Below are 7,500 nucleotides of genomic sequence, written 5' to 3'. Positions count from 1 at the left end.
TTTCAGTTATATCACTAGGGCCTATAAATACTTTGAAAAGTCTTTACTGAAGGGACAGACCTGTCGTCAATTATAGGGAAAAAATTCATCGATTTATTTACACCTTTTCATCTTTCAAGTCTAGCTTTAGCTGAGCTAAACTGATTGATTGATTATAGCTACTAATACTGGCGTCTCTGCATCTAGGTTATCGACGCCCTAATAAATTAAAATAGGAAATCAAAAAATAAATAAATCATTTTAAAAGGAGTTTCATATGACAAATATCTAACAACCGAGTGGACTTCAGATGTTCTGTCTTTACCAGTTAATCCATATGGACTATAAACATTATACTGCAGTGTACGTTCACGTATTCATACTTACTTTACACTGCATGAGATATGATAATTGCTTTATTAAACAGACCATTATAGCGTAAATTTCGGCTACTGTGTAAGAAGACCCAAAGAAATGATGAGAAACGTGAGAACACAGAATAGCACAAGATCAACTAAGAGACTACATAAAAAAAAAAAAAAAAAAATTAGGAAAATAAAATAAAAACCTAAAAGTGACAAGTCAAGGCAAATGTTCAACTCGGATTTCGACTTGTTAAATGAATGAATAAATTATATGAATGAATAAATTATGTATACATATAATATATATACACATACACACCCACACACACACACATAACAAAGACTAGGAGGGGGCTAATCTATCATTCTACTTTTGACATTTCATTAACGTAAATACTTTAACAACCGGTAAGACATAGTTTTGCATCATTTAACTGATTGTCGAATAAATTCGATCAAACACAGTACATACAATAAATCACCTTTGTGAAGTGAAACATGTAAATAAGATTTGTTAACTGACAGCAAGTTAATCTATCTCTCCGACCCGTGTCCCGGGGTTTTCATCCGGTCTCAGTTTCCTCAAGGAAAAAAAAACATTCTTAATCTACCAGATGTTCAGCTTTGAGTACTTGAGATTCATTTACATGTCTCAGTCAGACTAAAAATACCCACTGCAAGGAGAACAACAAAATCAAATTCACATTGTACCAACATGAAATGAAAAAAATGAAAGATCATAAGGCACATTCCTATAAAGAAACTCGCCCATTTCTGGAAAAAAAATCCCAGTGTGCCGCTACCAACCAAAGTTAATTATTGATGACTTACTCTTTCTCATCTCACCTTTCTAATTATAAAAAAAAAGTTCGTATCTCTCCTATCGATGGACTGTGCGCTTTGTATAGAGGTCATGACGTAACTGAATCATGCTTCAACTCATTTCCCCGTAAAATGGCATTAGTCACCGAGCAAGCATACAACCTGATTTCTAATATCAAATACACAAACATAAAACGTAATGTTGGTAAATTCTCCTAAAGGTTGCGGAGATGATGCTTAAAAAAAATTTATCTGAATACCCTTTCATGCTATATCTCTATCCTTTACACATAATATACCTACACACTAAAGACGCAAATATCTTCAGGCTTCTATAAATACACTTTTTACATCCATTGCATCTTCGTCAGTTCATATATATATATATATATATATATATATATATATATATATATATATATATATATATATATATATATATATATATATATATATATATATATATATATATATATTCATTCACCTAAACGCTATCTAAAAATCTGAATACAGTTACCATCTCTCGATTAAATTTTTAAAAATCCACCAATATTCTGCTCATTTGAAAAACAGCACACATACAAGTAAACTGAAAGACAGAAAAACACACACACAAACAATTAAGTGATGGGCAAATGCATAATCTCATTATAACTTCGTTGGGGGAAACCTAATGATAGAATATGAACGAAGGAAAAATGTATTACAGAACTTACAAAGTTACAGCATTCTCCATATACGTCTTCATCCACATATGGTCACCATGTCCGCCAAGGAGTAGACTTGCGAGGAGGAGGAGGAGGAGGAGGAGGAGGAGGAGGAGGAGGAGGAGGAGGAGGAGGAGGAGGAGGAGGAGGAAGGTCAATTTTACGACGACCTGAAATCACAATAATGAAAGTGCTTTAAAGACCTATTGACACTGGATCTGGTTTTTGTTGCTCTGTCCCGTCCTTGTCTGGAATAGATAGAGAATGAATTAATTCGGGGTCTTAGGGAAAGGTGGGCATCTTTATTATTTTTTTTTTTCAAGTTGCAAGGGGGGATGGATTGTGGAGTTACGTATCGACCATAAACATTTCGGTGAGGTATTCATTATATATGTAGGAGCTATCGGCGTTCGTTCTCTGAACACCGTAATTAACTTCTTTTTCTTCATTTCACAGATAAAATAATCCACTGCTTTTTACATCTCCCGATCCATTTCAAGTGTCAGCCGCCAGATGCTTATGCAAGGGCGTAAGCTATATCTCTTTCTTTCGTATGTTTATTTATTTATTTTTTTTTTAAGAATTCATGCACCTACTTAATGAGGCAGAAGCATTAAGCTGATGTATAAGTTAAAACAAATGAAGGGAAACGTTTAATTCAAAAGCAATAACTAAATGAGAAGCAATACTACCAAGCTTGAGTTACGGTACACAAAAACAATACAGTAGATTATTAATATGTAAAATGAACGTTCCGAACCTAACATCTCATAATACAAAAGATACAAGAGAGAGAGAGAGAGAGAGAGAGAGAGAGAGAGAGAGAGAGAGAGAGAGAGAGAGGGCGGGGGGAGCATACACAAACACATTCCCGACATAAAAACATGCAGACAGTGAACGACTTAAAAAGAAGCCGGTGCCCATGAGAAAAGTGTTACCAAATCCAGTGTTACGCACTCAGAACTGATTATGCTTGTTTGCGCTGGTAAGCAACAGACAGCTGAACGGTGATTTAAAATTCATGAAATCGCCAGAAAGTGAGTTCTCACACCAAGCGTTGCTCTGGGGTTCGTGTCCATTGTAGAAGAAGCGAAATTCAGAAGTCAACACACTGCATCATATCAACATACGAAGACTGAAACTGAGAAAATATGGACTGAAAAATCCATAACATAATTTACCTTGAAAATATACGAATAAACAGGCACTTAAAATTTAGAGTTCGAATGAATCATGCAAAAAAATAAAAAATAAAAAGTACGGCGGGGCAAAAATTTTTAACGATTTTAAGAACATCACATCAGTCGTTCAGTTTATAAATATATAAAAGAAAATGAAAGGCAAAACTAAATTCTCTTGCGTCTTTGACATCTTGCATATCCTAAATCAAACCATTCCTACTTTCTAGCGCAAACCACCCAGCGCCGACCTTTGGTTCCCGCACCCTTATAAGCACAAATTAGGCATCACGCGCCTTTACCGTACTTAAAGCTTTGTCTTCAGAATGACCTAACCCGAGATGGCAATTAGGTTCCAGGCCCCAATAAAACAGGTGTTCTGGTCGTATGGGTTAACATCCTACCTTGTAACAGGCGGCGGGTTGCCGGTACTTAAAAACAAACCTCGGCAATCTGGTGCAAGCGGCGATGGTTCACAATGAGGCCCGAATTACAAAATTAAGGATCAGGCCATCAAAGAATATTTCAAAGAACCCGATGTCGTTGGCTTCGTCGTTTCTGGCTCTGAATAGCTTTCGCGGGTCGGACTGACTCCCTTTGGGTGTGGCTGAAAGAGGCATTTCCTTCGGGTCGTAAGGCAGCAACTTGTTGCTGCTGAATGTATTAAGAAGACTGGAAGGCAGAGAGAGAGAGAGAGAGAGAGAGAGAGAGAGAGAGAGAGAGAGAGAGAGAGAGAGAGCTACTGCTGATTGTATGAAGAATACTGGAAAGCAGAGAGAGAGAGAGAGAGAGAGAGAGAGAGAGAGAGAGAGAGAGAGAGAGAGAGAGAGAGAGAGAGAGAGAGAGATAAACGTGTCTATATTTGTAGACTTACATAAAATAAATTATATTAAACATAAAGACATATGCAATACTCATAGAGATAAGTTCTTTAAGTTACAAAGACGGAGGCCATGAACTTGAGAGGCAACCTTCAACAGAATAAGAGGGTCTGTATGCAAATAAAGGAAAGAATGAAGCACAGAGCAAAATAGTAAAGCTGAATACTCGAAAGAATATAGTGAATGGTACAGTATTCCACGATAAGAAATAAATAAATGAATAATAAACAGGCAAGAAAATTAAATCCTGTTTTATGCCCTCATAACTCATATGACTAACTTTCAAGTTTTTCCGCGCATGCCTGTATTCCGAGAATTATAGAGCGGTAGCTGCCAGCGACAATGCTTTGCTTTTAGGCGAAGATGCCACTGTCAGGGAATGTTTTGAAATCGTATATTTATCACTGGATACGAACGCATTAACATGCCCGCTGATGAGTACGTGGGCATGCTGTGACCACCGTGGTTGTGACCTGCACTCTTGCCACATAAAATATATGATAAAATCAACTTAAAAACCTTAGTCAAGTTACCTTTCTATTTTCGTTACCGATATATTCATGGGAGAGCTTATTAGTCAAAACAAACGTTCCTAATTAAACATACATTATACATATATATATATGTATGTATATATATATATATATATATATATATATATATATATATATATATATATATATATATATATATATATATATATATATATATATATATATATATATATATATTATGCATATATATATATATATATATATAAATATATATATATATATATATATATATATATATATATATATATATATATATATATATATATATATATATATATATATATATATATATATATATATATATATATAATAATGTATAATATAATATAAAAATATACACGCACGCATCCATATCAACTCACAAGTATTCTACAAAATCTTACGCCCGCTTCTGTCGTCAGCGTGACAGGCCGCCTAAGGGAAGTATTTAGAGCAGGTCTAACTTGTTTGATTTGTTAATTTCAAAAAGGTTTTCGCAGCTAGTCTGAATGAGTTTTCAAGGCTGGTCCGGGCTAGGTGCCGCGCACTGTTTGGCAAATCTTTCGACGCCTTAGTTCAAAAATTTTGCATACTGGTTTATAAAATATTTCACAGCTATTGAGAAAGTTCTTCAAGCTACAATGAGATACTATTCACACTTTGGTCAAATCTCACCAGCTTCTATGGCTAACTATTTTTCAGCACGCATAATCTAGTTTTCATAGCTAGTCTGACATGGAGTTTCAAAGCTAGTTTAACAGCAATTACTGTAGCTAACCTCACAATTAGTTTTCACAACTTTTCTGAAGTAGTTAAGAGAGCTGGACATACAAGCTTCCACAACTCATCTGACAGGATTATTCAGAGCTATTCTGACAAAATTCTACAACCGGCTTGACTTTCCCGGCATCTTGATTAATAGGTTTCACAGTCAGTACTACCCTTATTTCATAAGTAGTTTGACATACGTTTTCTCAGCCAATATGAAAATTTTCACGGCAAACCAGGCGGACTGTCACACCAGTTCTGACATGCTGAATGTTTTGTATTTACTTGAACAAGTTTTCACTAGTATAACTAGCCTTCACAGAATGTGAACGAAATCTATGCCTTCTTTAATTATTATCTCTAAAGAATTATGAGAAAATACATGTTATATTTACTGTAATTGGAAAATGCTGATTTTCATTAAGTGAATAAACTGCGCTATTTTTAGTAATGATTCGGAATGCTGTCAAAAAGTCAGCCACACTAAAATATAAGTTATCTTTCCCCCAAATGATTATTAACATGGTCATTAACTGAAGAGGCGTTAGTTATACATGACCTAGATTTTATTGATGGCTAACCTTTGTGACCTAATAAGAGTTGCAAGACACACATATAAAGAACTGTTTTATTCCTTTTAAAATGTCAGCACATTACCATTTAACGAACACTTATCTCACTCAAGTACATTGATGTAGTGCAAACGCACAAACTAGCGCAATTACACACGGGAAAAGTCTGATGACGAAATGTGCGGTTGAAAAATATATATAAAAGAAAGTTTTTTTTTGCGATGCGAGATAACAAAATCATTAAATTACTGAATCTTTTTTCTTACAGAATTTAAGTATCTCTATCTATTTATCTATTTATGTATATTATATATATACATACATATATATATTATACATATGTATATATGCTACATATATATACTTACACATATATCTACACATTATATATATGTGTGTGTTCGCAGGCCCCAGTAAGAACAATCTGATACTAGAAGCAAAATATTAAAATCCCATAGCACTCCGTTAATTTAAGTAACAAGATCTATCACTTACTGTAATATAAAAGAAATGCAATCGGTTCTTTCTATCACGCGGTTTTTTTACTGTTTTTAGTTTCTCATTTCACTACTCGATTGATATTAGTAGTTTTACTTTTCGCTAAATTAGTACGTTTGAGTATTTTCAATATGCGTACTTCTCAGGATTCCGATATATCGAAGTTTTTTGCTCCTCGATAACGTTATATTATATACAGTTATGCAAATGACAGCTATTTCCATTAAAATTTCTCTGTAATCATTGTCCATTTGCTGGCATACTTTTATAAGGGTTGGTTAGCCTTGATTATTATTATTATTCAAAGTGTGGAAACATTCATATTGAATAAACCGAAATGGCCACAAACTTGTAAAGAAACTCAAATGACTTTGCGAAAGGAGAAAAAACGCATCAGGAAACAACATATAAAATATAATAGCACAGACTGATGGCTACTCCTGCACTTTCAACAGGTAATTATAATGAAGGTGACGACGCTGGTGCATCAACATCGTCATTACCATACTCTCCACAAAAGCTGTAAACCATCAGTCATTAGTTAAGACGCAGAACATTCCACCGTGGTAGGTGAAGCTCCGAAATACTGTACTAGCAATCAGTAAACACATTTCATAGTTTATGGATGACGTCAGTGTTGGACTGAAATAGACTGTTGAGGTGCATATCTCTAGAGGAGTAGCACTTGATTCTTGGGAGATTTTTGTAAGGGTTGTGTTCAAGATGTGCCATATTTTTTTTATTTTCAAGCATAGAATAATCACATGCAAACAAACTATTATATATGTATGATATATATATATATATATATATATATATATATATATATATATATATATATATATATATATGTATATGTATATGTATATATATATATATATATATATATATATATATATATATATATATATATATATATATATATATATATATATATATATATATATATATATATATATATACTGTAATATCACTAACTCCACTTCGGAGGGTGAGTTAAAACCAGGACTTTGAACAAGTACTTTCAGTTTATTCTAAATTTTCAAGTTCACACTGAATACAAAAAGAAGTTGACAGAGGTTTATATGCACAAACATAAGGTGGGAACTGAAGTTTACACTTGTTAATCTGGGCAGCATGTTCTTTAAACAAAAAACAAAAAGTGATATTCTCAAGCATGTTCCTTCAAAATGCTTG

General features: G+C 33.7%; 1 protein-coding gene and 1 long non-coding RNA gene across 2 annotated transcripts in view; one reads left to right on the top strand and one right to left on the bottom strand.

The window, feature by feature from the left end:
• Positions 1 to 7,500, bottom strand: part of LOC136845889 (uncharacterized) — a 245,662-nt gene that overhangs the window by 158,314 nt on the left and 79,848 nt on the right. The window contains exon 2 of the long non-coding RNA XR_010855287.1: positions 1,883 to 2,043. This is a non-coding gene — a long non-coding RNA (uncharacterized lncRNA). The remainder of the gene's footprint in view (positions 1 to 1,882; positions 2,044 to 7,500) is intronic.
• The window catches only part of LOC136845880 (snake venom 5'-nucleotidase-like), a 138,633-nt gene that overhangs the window by 115,798 nt on the left and 15,335 nt on the right, over positions 1 to 7,500 (top strand). The window lies entirely within an intron of this gene.

This window comes from Macrobrachium rosenbergii, chromosome 2 (genome assembly GCF_040412425.1).
Source record: "Macrobrachium rosenbergii isolate ZJJX-2024 chromosome 2, ASM4041242v1, whole genome shotgun sequence".
NCBI lineage: Eukaryota > Metazoa > Arthropoda > Malacostraca > Decapoda > Palaemonidae > Macrobrachium > Macrobrachium rosenbergii.
The sequence above is the reverse complement of the archived record's forward strand: the minus strand, read 5'-3'. Positions and strand labels throughout refer to the sequence as shown.